The sequence below is a fragment of the Rattus rattus genome, chromosome 9 (genome assembly GCF_011064425.1).
Source record: "Rattus rattus isolate New Zealand chromosome 9, Rrattus_CSIRO_v1, whole genome shotgun sequence".
NCBI lineage: Eukaryota > Metazoa > Chordata > Mammalia > Rodentia > Muridae > Rattus > Rattus rattus.
In genome coordinates this window covers 87,646,071-87,667,845 of record NC_046162.1, presented here as the reverse complement: position 1 = coordinate 87,667,845, position 21,775 = coordinate 87,646,071, and the positions used below count along the sequence as shown (strand labels likewise).

General features: G+C 45.8%; 1 protein-coding gene across 2 annotated transcripts in view; it reads right to left on the bottom strand.

Moving 5' to 3' along the window:
• The window catches only part of Rffl (ring finger and FYVE like domain containing E3 ubiquitin protein ligase), a 64,310-nt gene extending 42,630 nt beyond the window's left edge, over positions 1 to 21,680 (bottom strand). Inside the window, exon 1 of one of the 2 annotated variants that reach the window (XM_032913846.1) lies at positions 21,468 to 21,680. The gene's annotated coding sequence lies outside the window, so the exon portion shown is untranslated. Of the gene's footprint in view, positions 1 to 21,094; positions 21,394 to 21,467 lie in introns of those variants that run through there. The other variant, XM_032913847.1, reaches the window with a different exon arrangement.
• Between the last annotated feature and the right edge of the window lie 95 nt (positions 21,681 to 21,775).

The following is a 21,775-nucleotide window of genomic DNA, read 5'->3' as shown; positions in this document are numbered from 1 at the left end:
CTAGTTCCAGGATAGCCAGGACTACACACAGAAATCTGGTCTCAAATAACAACATGGGTCTAGCTCACACATTGTTTTGAACTAAGCATATATAATGATATTTCTTTCCTGCAACAGAGCCTAACAAACAAGTATGAGAAAAGAAAATTAGAATATTCATTCCTCAAGACTCTTTAGGCTCCCAAGTCCATACAGAATGAACAAGCACATGCAAAGAGGGCAACAGATTTAGGGAAGGAGCTGCAACAGGTACAGAATCAAGGAGAAAAATCTAACTTTCTTTTGGTGACTCTTGAATGTAGCACAGACTGGCTTCAAACGAATGCTCTTCCTCTCTCTGTCTCCCGAATGCTAAGACTGTAGGCATGCCCACCACTTAGTACATTTCTTGACAATAAAATTAATCTTACATTCATATCTCTGAAAGTGAAGCAATAAACCCCAGATTTCCAAGAACCAGTGGCATCCCGGACACTACCAAATTCTAATCATTGGTGTGGAGGGCTCTTATTGGCTAAGCATACCTTTTTTTTTAAGTTTATTTTTATTGTTTTTAAACATGTATCCCTCCTGATACATGTGTGCGTAAATGCAGTGCCCGTGGAGGTCAGAAGGGGGCATCCATTCTCCTTGGAGACAACGCTATGGATGATGCGGGTGCTGGGACTCAAGCTCAGGTCTTCTACGAATGAGACCGTGTCCCACCCACTCAGTCATCTCTGCGGCCACCTGCCTCTTCGAATAAACAGGAGTGCCCGCTATTTTAAAAAATAGTATGGGTACCACATCATCTAATAAGCCACATAATTAACCAGGCAAGTGAAGTGAGCTGTAGGATACTAAGGAATCAACTGCAGTGTTGCTTAAGGACCCCGGAGAGTGCTCAGGGATAGCGATGCTTTCCATCCCCGTCCCTCAGCAGCTCTGAATGAACATAAGTGGAGGCACGCCCCAGAATCCTGTCACGGGGGCTTCAAACAGACCAGCCTGGCGACGGTGCCTGGACGTTACTGCTATTTACCTGAGCGTACACAGAGTAAAATGAATTTTTTTTCCCCCCCAAGGATCACGGAGTTGAACAGTAGTCACACGGGTCCTCGACATCAGTCCTCCTACCCACAAGAACCGCACGGAATGCAGCTGAGCCGCGACCTATTTTCTCGGTTGGTCTGGTATTTTTCTCAAGTTTCCAGAGGACAATTTTCTTAGCTGCTGTCACCTGCGGTCTGGTGATACCGAGCCGCCCTCACACCTGGGACGCAGCACGAGGGACTTCATAGAATTCTTATTGCGAGAAAATGCAAGTTCACCTGACTCCAGAGAACAGTCAAATGAAACAAAGGAGACCACCTCCTCGTGGGGACAGGCTGAAAGCTGAGGCTTTTGACTTCCTGATGAGGCAGTTTTCCCAGAAATTCAAACCATGGACGCTATAGAGCTCATATGTCTTGAGAGTGCCCAAATGTCAACTTATCCACACCGTATCAGCCAGTGCAGCTCACTGTAACATTTGGAAGCACAAACCCGCTGTATAAAATGGCCTCTCCTGGGAAAGAGAAGCTGTCGCCATAGCAGAGATCATTCCATCTTGGGGCCAGGAGGACCAAGCAGCCCTTTAATCTTTAACGAGCCACTTTCCTGTTCAGACATAGGAACTGGCACAGCTGAGGCTCGACCAGCTTGGGTTCAACAGCACTTTCTGGCGAGCTACCTCAAGCAGAACTCGGGTGTGCCACCCCGGCCTGCTCCCCCGTTACAGCTCCCAGAATCTGTTCTATAATGTAATAGTGGGCACTTTATTATCCACTATGGTCTAATACTTCATAGCTCAGGAAAGGTATCCAATATCAAGAGGCTAGCAACCACCCACCTCAGGCACAGCAAAATGCTAAATTCCTGTAATAGAAAATGTAGCGAGCACGCTGCCAACAGAAGGAGTTGAAGCTGTCAAGACACAGTCTGAGGACCTGATGAGGGGCTGGGAGAAAGGTAGTCGGCAACGTGATCAAATTGCTGTCAGGGGCAGCTCATTTCAGAACCCGGCGATGGAAATCCTGGAGCCATTTCTGGGTGTAATTTTCTACACAGGGCTATTTCTTAGCCTTCCTTCCTGAGCTGCTCACATAGAAAAGGGGCAGAAAAGAAGCCCCTGTCCTCAAACTCCATCACCCAGACAACTCAAATGGCTGCATAATGAAGTGATTATTAGACTCCCATCCTATTACTTGTCTTGCCCCAGTAACCTTCCCTCTCAGAGCACGGTAACTCAGTGCTGGAGACCATCTGAATCCGTAATTCCTTTCTATACACCTTTGGATTCTTTGTCTCCCAAAATCGTGTGTGTGTGTGTGTGTGTGTGTGTGTGTGTGTGTGTGTGTGTGTGCTGTGCGCACACAGAGACACATATATGCACACACAGTCACACAAAACTCATTCTTTCTCCCTCTCCCCCTCTCTAACACTCTCACTCACAATGTCTCTGCCTCCTCAATACCACATCCTGCTTCGTTAAGTCAAACTTCCAAAGCTTTCACCCTGATTTCCACTAAAGATCTAAAGTACCCAGTTACCTTTGCTCACATCTCCAAGCCTAGGGGGGCCTTTGTCAACAAGTGCTTCATCTCTAAGGGCGAATTCCAGCCAAGTAGATACAATTCCCTGCTCACCTACAGTTAACCATCAAACTGGCTTCTGTAGGCTATGGAAATAAAGGGATACGACCTCACAGCTTGAATGTCTCATCAAGGTAATCAAAGTAATGGAGGAGGGAAAGAAGACAGAAGGAACGATTTCAAAACAAAGACTGAACTGTACATTCTGGGAGCATTAAGAAAACACTCCATCTGACTAAGCAGCTGATGACAAGACAAACACCCTCTGAAACCAACTGTGCTCAGTCCCCACCTCCCCAGGGTTCAGCAAGAGGGCTCATCATCACGAGCGAGGCTTGCATTATTTATAATAAATGAGGGAACACAGCCTAACATCCAGATTCTATCGATTTACTGGCAAGTAAAGCTACAGCCCGCCCTATTTCAACCTGAGTCCATGGATCAAGGAATAAAGCTTACCTTCTTCAGGTCCTTAAAGGTAGGGGAAGGGGAGGTGGGGAGAGGCTGGTGAACGGGTGCTAAACTAGAGTTAGATAGCAGGACGAGGCGGGGTGACTGGACATGATGATAATACACTATGTATTTCCAAAAAGCTGGAGAGCTTGATGATGGTTGAGAAGACAGGGATGATGGAAACGTTACACACTGTACACGTGATGAACGGCACAAGGCATAACATAAGCATGTACAATTTTATCACTGGGTGTTGGTTTAAAAGATAAATTTAAAACTGGAATTTTTCTGAAAAGGTACCTTTCCTATCCCTTTTACAACAGAACATGAGTTACAGGAAGGGTGCTTATCCTCTAACCGAACAAGGAAAATGATCACCATGCTATAGTGGCCATCAGGGGGACACACACGTGGACATGAAGCTTCATGATGGACACATTGCTACACATACAGAAGCAGAGAGATGTGATTACAAGTCGGCCAATCCGTTCACTTCGTAGAGGTGGCAGTTTACCTTCGTCTATGTGCATTATGTGCTCTTGCGCTATTTCTAAATAAGCAGTTTAAACTACTTGACAAAGAAAACAATTTTTTTTTTGAGACAGTTTCTCTGTGTAGCTCTGGCGGACCTGGAACTCACTCTGTAGACCAGGCTGGCTATGAAAGCTAGGATTAAACCGCCACCATCACCTTGCCTTTTGAACGACTTTTATTTGTAGTCCCATTTTGAGGACCTGGTCACAGAGGCAGACTTATAAAGAAGTCAACAGAAACTCCTAGTCTGGACTGCATGCTCACAGGCAGGTAGGCGAGAGTAGTCTTGGTTCCAATTCAAGGCACACAACATCAGGGTTCCACAGTGAGTCTCCAGGCACAGAGGCAGAGTCACATGAAGGGCTAAAAACACATATCTCAAAACCTGTCTTTGTTGGCCAAATCAACTTACTGCGTAATCTGATGAACTTAAAAACCGAAACCGCCAGGACCAGGAATACAACACGACAGGGGAGATTGCCTAGGTTGTAGGAACAAACAGAAAGACCCACAAAACCAAAAGGTCAGAGGCCACCTGGGCAGTACAGTAAGACCTTGTTTCAAAACAATAAAGAGAGAGAAATCTGACCGCACGTCACCTTAAGGCCCATCAACTGCATTCTGGCCATTTAACACAGCGAAATTAAAACTTGAATCCAGGGCCAGTGAACCTGCTGACCAGAGTTTTGTCCCTGGAACCCACATGGCAGAAGGAGAGAACCAATTCCAGCCAAGTTGTTTTCTGATCTCTACACATGCACCACACAGGGCACATGCCTGCACACCAAGCACACACACACACACACACACACACACACACACACACCAATAAATGTAAAAAAAAAAACAAAACCCCTCTGTCTATACACATACTTTGCACATGAATGTCCAAAACAGCTTTATCTGTAATTGCCCCAAAGTGTGAGCAACCAACATGCTCTAAACAGGTGAATGGCCGGCAAAGCTCAGCAAAGAGAGAAAGGTTACTACTGCATGCAACTTACATGGGTGCTGCCGGGTAAGAGAAAAATGCCAGCCTCATAAACGTCACATTCCGTTAAAACTCCATTTTTGCACCATTCCTAAAATGACACAAATAAAGAGCTAGAGATTACTAGTTGCCAAGAATTAGAAGTGTTGGGGACAAAAGGATGTGTGAGACTCTAAAAAGGTACCAAAAGGAGATTGGTGTGGGGTGAGGGTATAGAACTTGCTGGTTTGACAGTGGTTAAACAAATAGAACCACTGGGGAAAGCTGGGTGAAGGACACGTGCTATCTTAGCAAAATCACTATTGCTGTGATGAAACGCCATAATCAAGAGTTGGGGAGGGAAAGCTTTATTGGGCTCCCTATCACTGTTCATCGTCAAAGAAGTCAGGAGAGAAACTCAAGGGCAGGCCTTGGAGGGGTGCTACTCGCTGGCTTGCTTCGGATGGTGCTCAGCTGGTTTCTTAGGGTAGCCGGGACCACCAGCCCAGGGATGGCATCACCTACCATGGACTGGTCCCTCCCCATCAATCACTATTTAAGAAAATGCCTTACAGCTCGATCTTATGGAGGTATTTTTCTCAACTATGTCCCCTCCTTTCAGGTAACTCTAGCTTGTGTGTCAAGTTGACATAAGGCTAGCGAGCACACACGAAAACACTGCTATTTTGCAGCTTTTAAAAATGATGTTGTGGGCTGGAGAGATGGCTCAGTGGTTAAGAGCACTGACTGCTCTTCCAGAGGTCCTGAGTTCAATTCCCAGCAACCACATGGTGGCTCACAACCATCTGTAATGGGATCTGATGCCCTCTCTTCTGGTGTGGATGAAGACAGCTACAGTGTACTTACATATAAATAAAATAAATCTTAAAAACAAAAAAATGATGTTGCATTTCTTTTATGCAGGCACCTGGTACTGCCTGTTTGCTTACAGAGGTCAGAGGACAACTTCAGAATCTGGTTCTCTCCTTTCACAACGTGGGTCCTGGAGATAGAACCTGGGTCATCTTTACCCACTGATGCTGTTTTTTGCAATGTTTTGTGAAACTGTAATTATCTCAAAATAAGAATGTGTTTCAGGCTGAGAGAGGGCTCTGTGGTTTTAAAAGCATACACTGCCCCTCCAGAGAGACTGAGCTAGATTCCCAGCACCACACAGCAGCTCACAACCAGATCCAGCATTCCAGGGAATCTGACGCTCTTCTGACTCCTGGGGTCTAGGAACACATACAAAGACACAAGCAAAACATTCATATAGACAGGAATAAATAAATAATAAATAAATATCCCTTTAAAAAACCCAAAAGTTTTTAAAAGAATAATCAGTGAAGGCTGGGTGTGGTAATCCATGCCTTTAATCCCAGCACTCAGAGAAGGCTGAGGCAGGAGGATCTCTGTGAGCTGAAGCAGTTCCAGGACAGCTAGGCTACATAGAGAAAAACCCTGTACCAAAAAAAACAAAACAAAAGCACAAGGCCCTGGGTTTGGTCCCCAGCTCCGGGTTAAAAAAAAAAACAAAAAAAAAAAAAACAGAAAACAAAACAAAACAACAACAAAAAAACCAAATAAATAAAAATAAAGTACAACTACTGAACTGTCTACCAACTACGAGGAACTAGGAATGGTAAAAAGTTTCTGTCTAATGTAGCATATTTCAGACTATTTTGCAGGCAATGCTGTACAAGGTGATTTAAAAAAAAAAAAAAAAAAAAAGAGTTGAAGCAAGAAATGAGCACTGGCCCAAATGAAATACATCCAGACCTGACCCGTGCGCTATCCCTCCCTGGTAGTTCCCTCTATGGCTAGGAACAATGGCGGAAGTACCCACAGAGCGTGAACTACCGATGCTGTTTTGGCTCAACAGGCAGAACGCTCACCCTGAAAACCACGTTAAGAACCAGAGCAGTCAGACAAGCCTGTAGACTGTAGAGGGTGTGGTTAGCCGACAGGCTGCCTGGAGCGTAGGGCAGGGCAACCAGTTGCTGCAAACAGGTTTACTTATTCCGTAAGACTGACGGGCACACTACGGGAAGTTGACTGTGGGTTGTTGTGATTGTGGAGATAAAAGATAAAGCTGGCATTTCTCTGTCCTGTGACACCATCCCCTTGGGCCACGGTCTACTTTCTACGGGAACAGGGCTTCTCAGAAGGAGGGACCAGCATCGCTTCTCACTGACATCACTCCCAGTGCGAAGACTACAAGGCTCACAGAGGAACTGTGAGGAAGGCTACTCATGAACAGGGAAAGGAGAATGGCCACAGAGCCCAACGATGCGATTTCCCCTAAACCAAAGCGTTAGATAGTGAGCCAAATAGGCTTTTAAGGGAGGCGGCTTTCTACACATAACCTTTAGGATTAGGAATAAATGATAAGACAATTCCTCAGTACTAACAAAAGCAAGCTAGGAAGATAGGAGCAAATGCATCATTTTAAAGCAGCGTCCCACAGGAGGAGGCCCGTGTCTCAGAAGGAGTTTTAAGCCCACATTATATGAAACGGAATCTGTTTGTAAAGACCCATCTTAAAAGTGTGTGTTTTCCATGAGCTGAAGGGGTGGGCAACAATGGCAGCCCGGTGCTGGGGACTCAGCCACTCCATCCAGCTGGTTCCGTTTCAATGCTGGTGGCCTTGGGCCAGCTTTTTTTGTGTGTTTTCACATCTGTGGAACATGGGCAATACCAGCACCTGCCATCTTGCTGGTTGACGGGGGTGGGGTGGGGTGGGCGGGGTTTGAATGGGTTAATGTGGTAAAATTCTTGGCACACTCTGAATGTTTCAGTTTTGTTCTGTTTGGTTTCTGTGGTGCAGGAAGGAGCCCCAGTGCCTAGCATGTACTAGGGAAGTAAAGCGATCTACCAATCTACCGCCAAATGCCCCTTCAGCCACAGTGTTGGTGCTTTTCATTCAAGGAAAAGACAGACAGCACAAAGGGACATGTTCCACATAGCAAGAAAACACCAGTTTGGGTTTTTTGGTTTTTGTTTGTTTGTTTTGTTTGTTTTTTGATCAGTCTTACTCAAAGTTCTCTTGTATTTTTAGGGTGGAACAAGCCTTCTCTTAACACCTACTTTGGAATGCATACAATTTCATTCAGAAAAGGATCACTGTACGCAATGGGATGAATAATATCAATCCTGCTGAGCACACCCCACTGCCCAAGCTCCTGCGGCCAGCATATGATTCCAATAGGAAGGAGGCTGTTTGTAGAGACAGCCTTATTACATCTGTCACAAAGGGAATGTTCAAAGTCAAAGTTCCAGACTTCACAGGGCTGGCAGTGAGACTTTCAAAGCCATCTGTGCTCTTACTCATGGGCACCCCCCGCGTTTCCTAATGGAAGTTATCCTAGCCAAACCCCACTGTAGGATGGCTGACAGCCTGACAGCAGGCTAGCCTACCAACCAGTCATTAACAGGGAAGAAAGGCCCAAACCAAGGTCAAGAGCAGTTCCTTAGTTGGCTGGGCATTGTCTGGTCAGGAGATGCTTTGAGAAAGTCACCTGCTGTGAATTACCCAAGTTATGCCCCTTCTCTCTTTCTAGCTTCCTTATGTATCCAGAAAGAACCATAGACATTCTTAGACGCACAAACTCAATATGAGTGCACACTTTTAACCCCAACACTCAGGAGGCAGAGGCAGGCAGATCTGAGTTGGCGGCCAGCCTGGTCTACAGAGTGAGTTCCAGAACAGTCAGGGCTACACAGAGAAACCCTGTCTGGAAAAAAACAAACAAACCAACCAAAGAAACACAAACTCGCTCCAAAAGTGTTGAGCAACATTTGTACAAAGGCCCTGGCATGGCCAGAAGTCTGGACAGCTGTGTCACGCCACAGACAAAGCATTTTCTAATCGGCTTTACTTCTGAACAATTGAAGCCATCCCCTGGGCAGAGAGAGTTCAGACCCAGAAAGCTGTGTTCCCTGCAAACATCCAAACAGCTTCATTACTGTTTAACTACTCAAGTAATGCTCCAACAACCTTTCAAGTTCAGAATTTCATACAACTAAACAATCAAACCAGAATGAAGGGCGCACATGAAAAGACTTTTACCCTGCCCCAAGCAGACACCAATTTGGACACTACAACCATGCAAATGACTAACGCTTCTTCGTACTTCTTACACAAGAATGCTGGAGAGCAAGCGCAGGTGAAGGGCCTCAAACTACGCGACCCAAAATTTCATTTTCTGTTCTCTTTCAGTGTCTTTCTCAGTGGTGAGTTCCGTGACAGGTCACGAAGTTGAAAACGGAGCTATTTAGTCACAGGAGCGGAGTATGCCTCCTGATACAGCCCTACCAACTTACTCTTCACCCATCAAAGGCAATGTCCTCACACTGTATTAAAATTATGGTTCTGACCTAGGAGTCCCCAGGTGGTGGACCGCCTCTCCTGGTGAGGGACGGGAGTGTCATGGTTCTAGTTCCAGGTGGTACTAAAGAGAATGGATGGAAGGCCTGCAGCATCAAATTCCTGAGCTGTCCTCAGAGCCACCTAGAACAATGCTACTCAAAGTGTGCTCCAGATCCAGCAAGGTTGACAGAAAACCACATGCACATGGATATTGTCACAGCCCTTGGACACTGCTGTGACATTCAGGCCCAAGCCTGTTCTGTTCTTTTTCCTCTTATAATGTAGACGAGGGTTGAGGGTAGGTGGGACCCCTTTACGAAGCTGGTCCTTCACCACACTTTAGTACTCAATAGCTTTTCTTTTCTCCTTTTTTTTTTTCCCTCAAACACCAGCTTTTTTTTTTTTTTTTTTTTAAGATTTGTTTTTATTTTGTGTCTGGGGGTTTTGCCTGCATGTGCGTCTGTCCACCACGTGCATGCCCGATGCCCACAGAGGACAGAAGAAGGTTTCAGATGCTCTGAACTACAGTCATAGAAGGCTGTTGTTATGAGTGATGGGAACCAAACCCAGAATGCTCTGCAAGAGCAGCCGGTACTCCAGACCTCTATGATACCTCTCCCGCCCCATGCCCTAACTTTTTATACCACTAAATGCCAGCTGGTCGTTCCTGTTATGAAGAAATCAAAGCACCCTTGCTCTCACAACCTCAGATTCTGACTTAAAACACAGAAAGCAGTAAGGGGACATGTTGCTACAGTTCTGGAAAAACCGCACCAAGCAGGACGAGGGAGACCTGACTGGAGCTGCTTCATTTCCCTGTGCCTTCGATAGTTCCTCTACAAAGTAAAGACATCAGCATTCCTCAACCTTTTTGGATTTCTTGTTTTGTTTGGAATTTGTGTTTGTTTTTTGTTTGTTTTTTTTTTTTCCTCACAGACATACTTTCTCCGAGGGGGGACTAGAGACTCTGTTTCAGAATGCTACCACCCCACATCCACACACCTAGATTCCACAGGCCTGGACTAGACACTGGGAATCAGTTTCAGGATCTCGTCATGTAATCGATCCTAGCTGGCCCTAGACTCAGAGATCTGCTTGCCTCTACCTCTTGGGTGTGCTGGGATCAAAGGTTTGTGCCATCACGGGAACCTGGAATCCAAATTTTTAAAAAGACTTGACGAAAACTAAATTTGAGCTACATAACCTCACAACAGCTTTATGAATAAAAAGAAGTCCCGGTGTCTGTGCTGTCTCCGATAGAGACAGATATTTCAATGCTTCCATAATGTTTACAGTGTGTACTAGCAAATCTTCACACTCTCACCTTTTCAAAAGTGATGTTTGGTTGAGGGTTCAAATGAGGCTAAAAGCACACCTGTAGTCTCAGTGCTTGGGAGTCTAAGGCAGAACAACGGAGAGCTAAAGGTCAGGCGGGGTGAGACGCTGTCTCAAAAACAAACACTTAGCTACACGTTACAGCACTGAAACTTGCCTTCTTGACATGATGTTCAGAACTCTTTAAATTTGTTGTTCTACCCCAAACAAAACCAGGAGCTGTGTGTGTGTGTGTGTGTGTGCGCCTTGCACGCGTGCCTGTGAGCCTGTGTACATACATACGTGGGCACTGCTGGCAATCAAACCCAGGACTTTCCACATGCTCCCCAAGTATTCTGCCTCTGAACTAAACCCAAGTGCTTGGGGCTTTTTTTTTTTTCCTTAAGAAATATCACTTTAAGTCAGGCAGTGCCTTTACTCCCAGCACTTGGGAGGCAGAGGTAGGTGGATGGATCTCTGTGTGTTTCTGGTCTACATAGTGAATTCCAAACAGTCAGGACTATACAACTACACAGAGAAACCCTGTTTTGTTTTGTTTTGTTTTTTAATAATTTATTTATGAGTACACTGTATCTGTCTTCAGACACACCAGAAGAGGGCATCAGATCCCATTACAGATGGTTGTGAGCCACCGTGTGTTTGCTGGGAATTGAACTCAGGACCTGTGAGCAGTCAGTGCTCTTAACCACTGAGCCATCTCTCCAGCCTGAGAAACCCTGTCTTGAAAAAACCAAAAAAAAAAAAAAAAAAAAACAAACCCCCCAAAAAACGCCAACTTTATCTGTTCAATGCGATGGTTCGCCTACATGTATGTATGTATGTGTGCCACATGCATGCCTAGCACAGTTGTGAGCCACCACATGGGTGCTGAGAACCAAACCTGGACTCTGCAAGAGCAGCAAGTATTCTTACCACCGACCCATCTCTCGATCCCTGCAATAATTTTTTTCTTTTCTTGTCTATTCCTTTTAAGTATTTGTGTAAAGATATTTTCACTTTTGAAACTGGTTTTGGTATAAAAGGCTATGCTGAAGCCAGGTGTGGTGATGCATATCTGCCTGGTCTACAGCAAAACCTGTCTCAACAAAGCAAAACAAAATGTGGGGCTCAGGGGAGCAAAAAAGGGAGGGCTGAAGGGAAAGGGGAAGGGAGGGGAGAAAAATCAATTCTGCCAAGTAAACAGGATTTAGGAGTCCAATGAAAACCATCCGCCGGGACAGTAGCGCACCGGTCACTGCTGGTTCAGTCACAGTTCCCCAGGCTGCTGCTCTGCATCTGTCATCCATGTAGCTCGGGGGAGCACTGAGCTTGGTCTGTCACCCCGGGTGCTCAGTCCAAACAGATTGCCAAAGGTGGACCAGGAAGGCGGAAGGCCTTCTGCCAAGCTCTCTAGGAACTATTGTGTCCCCGTCTTCCCACCCAGTCAGTAAACACCAGAGCTCTGACACAGGCTATGACAACTCTTACTTGGATAGCCAATAAAACCAAGAGAAGCACCTGAGTCTGCCCTGGCCCAAAGTGCAGAATTTAGAAGGGGACAAAAGTTTTTTTTTTTTTTCTTGTTATTTGTTTGTTTCTATTTTAAGACAGGGTTTCTCTGTGAAGTAGCCTTGGCTGGCTTGAGACTCAATTTGTAGACCAGGCTGGCCTTGAACTCATGGAGATCCAACTCTTCAAGTACTGGGATCAAAGGTTTGTGCCACCCCCAGCTGACAAAGTTCTTCTTTCCCACCCCTTGCATATAATTTTAGACTCTATTCCTCTTTGTTCCAAAAATCCAAACTGTCTAAACAATGGCTACAAACCTGCAAAGACCAGAAAATCATACTTTAACTATCCTTCAAAATCATATTTTAACTAGCCTTCAAAACAGCCGACCTTGCACTGGCCCACCCATGAGAGCGCTGGAAGACACGGTGCTCTTTCCCCAAGCAGAGCATTTACCTTTCCAAACAAAGCTTATGATCTGTCTCCCTGTTAAGAGAGGCCACAACCTAACTGCAAGGGCTCAGCAACCTACAGAGGGCGAGGCTAAGGGAGGGTGAGGCGTGGCTATGTACAAAGCAGGTATCTTAGTCACGACTTAAGCGAGGAAGGAGAGGGAGGTGGAGGACACGCTCAGACACTGTGTTGATTCGAGTAGTCACTAAGGTCAGTGTGTTCAAGGTATCAGCCCAAGCCTGGAAAGTTTCCAAGACAAAGGAGGTAAAATAGGAAAGCGGGGTGGGGGAGGGGCGCTCTACTTCGGGAAGGCGCTTTCTTTTCCCTCAAACCTATTAACATAACCCAGCAAATAAACAATGGTGGGCAGCCTACTAATGAACTGGCCTTTGCCGCACAGTGCCTCCAGCTGGCCTGACTTCTGGACACCTGTAGAGTCGGCTAGGCAGCAATTCCTTAAGGAGGATCCAGACAGTTATAATATTTGAGCAAAACCTACTGGTTCAAATGGTTTCCCCCTCCTCTTGGAGGGAGCCGGGCTCTAAGAGAGGTGGGAGCAACTAGTCCTGACCACTCCACATCCCAGAGGCAAAGGAGCTGCATCTTCTCAAGATATTCTAGACAAGTGTGGAGGTTAAACTAGGGGACAGTAGAGCGTCGGGAGCCAGCGTGACAAAATCAGGTGACACCCATTCAGTGAAACCCCAAATTCATGGCTACTCAGAGTCACAGCTGCAGGAGAGACACCTGAACCCACAAAGTGGAGACCACCCTGGCCACACCATTACTGCCTGGCCTCCACTCCCCCACCCCCTCCAAAAATCCCACTGTGCTCATATGGAAAGCCAGCTGAGACACCAGGAGTGCTATGTCATCAACTCTTGATAGGAGGGGACATTGGAGAAATTACCATACTGAGATCATTTTTCATCTAAAATAAATAAACGCATACAAACAAAAGTGAAGAATGAATGAATGAATGAATGAATGGTCGGTGCCTCAACACAGATTAAAAAGCATTGTATAGGTCATGGCCATATCAGCCTGGTGACAATCTCCCTATAAACCCCATAGGAAATTAAGTGAGGATTAGAATAACTGGATGCAAAGCCTCCTTGAGCGCAAGTTCAGTTTCTGAACAGCCAAAGCCATTCTGTGAAACACACAGGAAAATTATGAAAGGATTTCCCAGGCTTCACAGCCTTCCCACTTCCACATCAACCTTGCAAGGGCTATGATCTAAAAGGACCAGACCGACCCTTCGGGGAGGGAATTAAATACTGCGGCTTATCAGAAAGAACCACTCTGGTCTTCAGGCTGTGAGACCGTCCGTGTGCTCATGTAACCGTGATATACTTAAGAGTCTCCAAAAATTACATACATTTCCTCAAAAGAGATGTAGGAAACATATAATCGCGGGGTAAAAGGCCAAACACTGTCTCTGCTGAATGCTTAAATAGCCAATTATGTGTCTTAATACATTAATTCTATACAGAGGAGACCATTACAGGCAAGTCGAATAAGACATCTTAAAAAAATGTACCCTGGGGCCTAAGTCCATTCAACTGACAGTAAAATCACCCTCAAAAAAGCAGTTTTATGCAACATCTAGTATTTTAATTTTCCAGCTGCCAACAGGAAAGTATAAAGGAGCAGAAATTAAACCAATTATGTCAGCGCTCAGTGAACAAAACTTTAATTGTATTACACACTAGACATCGACTGAACAATACAAAGGCCCTTGGGTAGGGACTTCTACAGAATATAAATGATTCCCAGTCAATATGACAGAAATTAGTCTGTTTAGGCAGTGAACAGATTCATAGGTTACATGCAAAAACTCGGCTGGTACGGTAATCCAATATTAAAAAAAAAAGTGTAAGAAAAAAAAAAAAAAAACCCTACCATGGTTCCAAATCACCCCATGATTTCCATATGCTGTGTCATTAGTAGCCAGCGCTGTACTAATCAGCTTCTTTGACACCCCGCCTACAAAAGAGCCTATTCATTTAGCTGGGAGACAGGTGCTAGCAACCAGCAACACTTTTAGCCTCCCGTGCAGGGGCCCAGCCCGGAGTCATCATGGCATGAACAGCAAGTGGAAAGGAGGGGAAGAAAAAGACAAAGGCCAGAGAAGGGGAAACACGGAGACATGACGAATGCTAGGCACTCCTGATCAGGGCCACCCTCAAAGCCTGCTAGCCTAATCTGGAGTTTCTGGGCTACGATCCAACTATACCAAGCAGAATTCAGATAATGTTATTAATTTACTCCTGCAGGTAGTAATTCTGGGCACACGCCAACCCGCCACTCATTCTGAAAAAGTTTTAAAGCATTGCTAATTGTCCTGTGGTTCATTTTTCCTCACCCATATTCTCTGGTCGTTTAGTCCTTAACCTTCTACACTTTCTAGAAGAGCTAAGTGGGTAAGCACTCCTGGAAAGACACGAACTGGGTTTTAACAGACACCTTAGCTAGGCATCATGCACTCTTGTAATCCCAGCTATGGAGAGACTGAGGCAAATTCAAAGCCAGTCCAGCCTGGACAATTCTCTCAAACCAGTAACTGTCTCAGTTGGGGCTACTATGGCTCTGGTAAAATGTCATAACCAGAAGCAACTCACAGTCTCATATAGCAGTTCTGTCATCAAAGCAGTGAGGGCAGGAACTCAAGCAGGGCAGGAACCTGGAGGCAGGAGCTGAGGCTGTAGGAAGAACATAGGAGTGTTGCTTGCTGGCTTACTCCTCAAGGCTTGCTCAGCCTGCTTTCTTATAGAACCCAGGACCTCCTGCCCAAGAATGGCCCCACCCACAATAGGAGGGGCCGTTTTGCCATGAATTGCTAATTAGGAAAATTACCATATAGGCTTGCCCACAGCCTGGTCTTATGGAGACATTTATCTCAATTGAGGATCCTTCCTTCTTGGTGATTCTAGCTTAAGTCAAATTGACATAAAAATAGCCGACTGAAGATGATGAAGATAATGGTGGCTCAGCGGTTAAGAGCGTGTGTTGTTCTGAAGGAACCTAGTTCTTACTGAAGCGTAAGAGCTATTAAGAGGCTTGGCCTGGTAGAAAGTAGGTAGGTTATGGAGTTCCTGTGAAGAACCCTAAGGGCTTTTGACAGCTTTACACCCACCACTTCAGGTCAAGATTAAGCCAAGTACCAGCTTCCCACCTCCGGTCAAGGCTAGGCCAAGTTCCATTCTCCACCCACAGTTCAGTAGGGACACTCTTGAAAATCCCAAGAATGCACTGACAGTCACCTGACCCTCTGGTCCCAGGTAGAGTTTGAATGCGTGTCATATGTTTGCTAGCCAATAGATTCAAAGGTCGATATGCTTAGCCAATAAGTTTAAACTGTAACCCTGCTGATGTAACCTGTACCCCTAAAAAGTATAAAAACTGCTTGTTATAGCCATTCAGGGTTGCCTTCCAGTCACTCGACCTCTTGTGTTTGTATCGAACTCCGTTCTCGTGTCTCACTTGGGCGGTCTCCCGGTAGTTAAGACTCACTTCGAGCCTTACAGCTCATACAGAGTACCCAGGTTTGGTTCCCAGCACCCTCAGGTGGTTTACAACCATCTGTTAATTCCAGATCCCACACCTTCTTCTGATCTCCATGGGCATCAGACAGGCACAGGGTGTCTAGACATGCATACAGACAAAATAGTTATCACATAAAGTAAAATATAAAAATCTGGGCTGGAGAGATGGCTCAGCAGTTAAGAACTGATTGCTCTTCCAGAGGTCCTGAGTTCAAATCCCAGCAACCACACACAATGGCTCCCAACCATCTGTAATGAGATCTGATGCCCTATTCTGGTGTGTCTGAAGTATATAATAAATAAATCTTTAAAAATATATATATATAAATCTAATGTATATATATGGGGGTATTAGAGATGGAGTTCAGCAGCAGAGTACTTGCCTAACATGTCTGAGGCCTTGGGTTGAACTTCCAGACACCTCTTAGGAGGCAGAGGCACAAAAACTCAGCTTGGGTTATGCAGAGACCTTGTCTCTGTCAGTCTGTCTGTCTGTCTCTCTCACACACATAATAAAAGTGTTTGTAAAGACAAGTGTGGTAATAATCCTAGCACTCACAAGGAAAGCCAGAGCAGGAGGGATGGAGAATTAGAGGCCAGTCAGGTGATATATACCTTTAATCTCAGACTAAGAAGACAGAGGCAGATGGAACTATTGAGTCGAAGACCAGCCTACAAATTCTAGACCAGCCAGAGCTACAGCGACTTCAAGAAAAACATAACAAAAGCCTGCATTAATATGACTATACATATTTGTGACATAAGCATATATAATAGATTTATCGTCTCTACAACAAGTGCTATGGAACTTTGAAAACTGGGATTCAATCCTCTGTTTTCTTAGCGTTTTAAAAACTGAAGTGGAGAAGCAATGGAAAAAAAGAAAAAAAAACAAAAAAACTGAAGTGGAATACAATGAATTCTCAAGGAATGCTGCCTCCTGGGGCCTTCCTACCCAAGCTACCAAGTTGAAAGCTCCGAGAGCATAATATGTCGTTCCTCCAATGACACAGGAGATGTCAGGATCTCCCAATGCCACTGGGTCAGCACCCACCTCTACGAACCAGTCACAGCACTGGCAAAAAAAACCCGAAAACTACATACAAAAGCTGTATTTTTAACAAGGTGCACTAAAACAGCAAGATAAAACTAAAGGGGCATTTAAACGAGCTGTCTCAATATCCAAAGAGCACATTTTCTCTTTTAATCTTCATATGCATTATTTCCCCATCTTCTAATCCACAGAACAATCCTACCAGATGTTTTCATTTTGTAGATTAAGGAAAAAAAACAAAAAACAAAAAACAAAAAACCTCAGCTGAGTGGTGGCACACGCCTTTAATCCCAGTGCTTGGGAGGCAGAGGGAAGTGGATTCCTGAGTTCAAGGCCAGTCTGATCTACAGAATGAGTTCCAGGACAGCCAGGGCTACATAGAAAAGCCCTGTCTCAAAAGGAAAGAAGGAAGGAAGGAAGGAAGGAAGGAAGGAAGGAAGGAAGGAAGGGAGGGAGGGAGGGAGGGAGGGAAAGAAAGAAAGAAAGCTGGAGAGATGGCTCAGTGGTTAAGAGCACTGACTGCTCTTCCACAGGTCCTGAGTTCAAATCCCAGCAACTGCAGGATGGCTCATAATCATCTGTAATGGGATCTGATGCCCTCTTCTGGTGTGTTTGAAGATGACAGTGTCACATATATATATAAATATATCTTTGAAAGGAACAAAGAAAGAAAAGAAGCAAGCTCACAGAGGTTCAGTGATCTGCCTACACTCAGGCGCCAGGAAGTGAAAAGCTGGGTTTCAAAACTAAGTCTGTTGTTTCTTACATCCAAGTTTCACTCCCTAATATATCTAGTGCCTAATTCTGTTTTAACTTAGATCCTCCCAGACTTGAGCAACTTTCCTTCTTTCCATGAACACAGCAAAGAACCAGAGACTAAAAGTTCCTGACCATTTATTAAGCACCTATTAACTTCAATAAGGGCGTCAGCGATGAGAAACTGAAGAGCCAGCATGTTGGTTTTATTTCACAGAAAATCCCAGGCATCTCTCCTATCCCACACTGATCATAACTGCATCCACTACCTAGTCACACCTCCAGTCACTTCCACATTATCATTCATTTGTCCACTGGGGATAAAGAGAGCTACTTTCACCAAAAACCCTCCCTCATGACTCCCAGTAGATAATACAGCAGAGGGGCCTTGCTGTGAGGCAATGAGCATAAACGTCATAAAGGCCTTTTGTTTATCTGTCACAGCTAGGACATGGGCTATTCTAGCAAACCAAACACCCCGGATAACATCGTGATGTTATCACAGGGACTGCCGATTTATAAAGAATTCAGTGTATTCCCCCTTCGATTTTAAAATTTTTAAGAAAAGCTAGGCTGTGGTGGTGCACGCATTTAATCCCAGCAGCACTCCGGCGGCAGAGGCAGGTAGATCTCTGTTCAAGGCCAGACTGCAGTCTACAGAGTGAGTTCCAGGACAGCCAGGACTAAATAGAAAAACCCTGTCTCACAACACCAAAAAAAAAAAAAGTTCCAAACTGACTTGAGGTACAGGTGATGCATTTTTATTGTACATATTTATATACTTACAAACACATATATTCCTGTCAATGCAAGACAACAGTGATTCCCACGTTAGGCTGCACTGCACCTCAGAAGCAACTGAAGAGAGAGCCTTTTGGAAATCAGATGGCTTCAAAATGTAGGTCATCACCAAATGAATCAAAACCTCCAAGAGGTGGGGACCGAAGGTCAGCATTTTTCAAGAATGCCTGGGCTACACACAGAACCTCGCAAGAAGTGGCTGACCTCTGGGAAACGCCTTACAAAAAGCCAGGGAGAGAGCTACACCCTGAATATAATGTGACCTCGCTTTGATGACACAGGAAGACTTGAGAATCTCCCAATGCTCCTGCGTCAACATTCATCACTACCGTCTACTCACCGGACTGGAAAAAAAAAAATCAGAAAGTAAGGAAAAGTTTACCACAGATTTCCTAATGCCAGAAAGCTGGAAAAACCAGCCTTTGTTTTACTCTCAGGTTCAAAGAGCTGGGTTTCTCCCAGAAGAAATGCAGACTTTATGCTTGCTTTGTAAAAGGGAAATGTTTTAAAAACATGCAGAACTCTTAACGAACGGCTTAGCTCTGCTTCGGTTGTAAACGGGGTCTCCAAAAAACGTGGACTATTCAGCCAGAATATGAAAAGCAAAGGAGAAACACTTCATGACCGTCTGAAGGGAGAGAGAAGATAATGGGTTTAGACTAAGACCAGCTTAACGGAATTAGATGTGACCACTGTCCAGTGAACAGCACTGTTAAGTCCTGGGGACAGGGCGGACTGCAGACTGACAGACACAAGAAGTCAATTACCTATTTGAGACGGCTTTTATGAGACCCGGGAGCCCAACTGGTTTTAGGATTTTAAAACTCCATGGCTAACATAAAGTCACAAAAAGAGAAGTTAACCAAGGCATTCCCCTATTAAAGAATGGGAGTCTGAGTCTGCGTATGGAAAGCTCGCCCTTTCAAATACCAAAATCAGAGATGTCAGGTAATTAAAATAACCAGGGTGCTATGGTTGTAGTATGGGGCAAGGCCGTCAGTTCCACCCCTCCCCACCACCATCCCCCAACACAGTGTTAATAACCAGTAGCTACCACCAAGTAATCAAAGCAGCCCCTCCCGTGAGACCTCACTAGCCGCGGTCTAAGCGGTCTAGTCTCATCAAACTGAATGATACTCCACCTCTCAACTATAAAGACAGACTGTAAGGTGCAGCAGTTAATTTTCCTCTCCTCCCCAAACGTAAACATATTACCAGCCCAAGTTTGGCGATAAACGTCCCTAATCTCCCATTAAAATAACAGCAGTATTAAAGATTCTATGATAGGAATAAAAAACCAGTGTATCTGGCTCCCTCCCCAACATTCCTTAGGTTTATGTAGATGATGTCAGAAAGTGGCAGGTATGGCCCATAGAGCCAGATGTGGCTGCATTAAACTTCACAAGGCTAGCGTCATTGGAAAGGAAACCATCTTTGTGTTAATGTTGCTACTTGTTAAACCTGTCAATGAAAATCCCTTTAAGAGGCATTTCTAGTAGATGGGACTAAATACTTAGGTCAACCGGCTTGGCAGATAGAAAGTTTGAAAACAGTTAAGCTTTCTGAGAACAGCTTTCTCTTTCTGTTTTTATTTTAACAGTTGGTTAAATTGGTCAATTTGGTGGATTTGCAAGGCCTGGATTCCAATGTAAACAAACAGGATAACAGCTGATCAATATAAGAAGTTTTAATGCACTGGGCTCTGTGATGAAGAAACATTAAGGTGAGTGTGTGTCCTCTGTTACATGAACATCTATGAACACTATCAAGTTATTAATTAGCCCTGCCACACCAATCTGCTACTGTCCTGTCCTCCAATAAACCACAACTTTTGAACTGTATTCTGTGGTCCAGAATTAGCAAATATGCAAAAAGTTTCAGAAACACTTGCCACCATCTATTTCTTTGCATTCGAAAGAATAGGGGTGGGGGGTGGGCAGGAGGGAAGGGTGAAGAAGTTGCCACAAAGGAAATATGGTCAGCTTTGGTCTCAGAACTCTACAAACAGGGCCCAGGAGTCCCCTCCCATTCCTAGAAAAATGCCACAATATTCGAACAGCCTTGCCCACATTTCAGTACACTGAACTGTCACGGCAAGAACCACCATACGGCTCTCAAAAGTGGGGACAGGAAGTCTCTCACTTCTCCAAGCCACCAGCCAAAATATACATAAGGAGGTTAAGTGCTTTCTTAGAAGGCCACATGCATCCCGGAGTGTGTGTTCATGCGTCACTCTAGCCTTTAACCAGGGTACAAAGTGTGAGTTGTGGGTAAAACCCCATTTCTGAGCTAAGAATAATCTTCCTCCATGGTGGACTGAGAGGAATGTGGAACTCTTCCTCGATTACACAATAACACACCCCCATCCAAAAAAAGGAAGAAAAAAAAAAGCTTAAAAAGGGGGGGGGGGGGTTAATTACACTGTTGTTGTTGTTTTTTTTTTTTTTTCCTACCAGTCTCAAATCAAGCTCTGAACAGACAGATGCCAGGAAAGGCTGCGGGCTCCACTGATCTACCCAGACTTCCCCATGCCGGGTCAAATGTCTCCAGAGCAGCCAGCTGGAGAGGGGCCCTACTTCCCTCTGAGTTTCGGCCAGGACCACACAGTGGCCTTGGGGACACACCTCGGGGACACACCTCAGGGACAGAGGTCGACTGCCAAGAGGCAGAGAGGACTGGCAGGGAGGAGGAGAGAGCAGCATCCCAAACTTCCCATCTAACCTCCGAACTCCGAATCTCCAGGGTCCTCCTGTAGGAAGAGAGCCAGTGCCGCCAAAGCTCTGCCTCTGTAGACAGTTTTCTGTCCTACTGAAATGCATCCTTCCCCAGGAGGCAGCAGGACCTACCGAGCTCTTACGACACTTGGGTACAAGTTGAGGACACACGTCCCGGGCTACAGCGCACACAGGCGAAATGCTTTGCGGCACTTTCAATGGGACAGGTGTGGGGTGACCTGGCGGTGGGAAGTTCTTGGAAGGGGTTGCACCACTCCCGGAGCGCAGCTGGATCCTCAAACCGCCCCCCCTCCGCCCCGGAGCACTGCCTGGAGCACCCAATCCTCCGGCCCGACCCGCCGCAGCCACCGCCTCCTCACCTGCCGCGGACGCTGCCGGGCCACACCTGGGACAGCAAAGCCCAGATCCCCACTGCGGCCACTCAGGCAGCAGGGCTGCCGGGTCGGCGGCCGCCGCAACTCCGCGGCTGAGGGGCGCCCGGGTGCCAGCACCACATCCTCACGGGCGGCCCCAGGAAGTCCACCCCCACCAACCCGGTCCCCCGCGGCTCGGCGTGGGCCCCGCCCGTCCTGCGTGCGGCCCCGCCCTCCCCGCGCCAGGCCCCACCTTCCACCCCCACGCCCGCGGGAGCGCGCCCCGCTCCGCCGCGCCCGCGACACCATAGAGA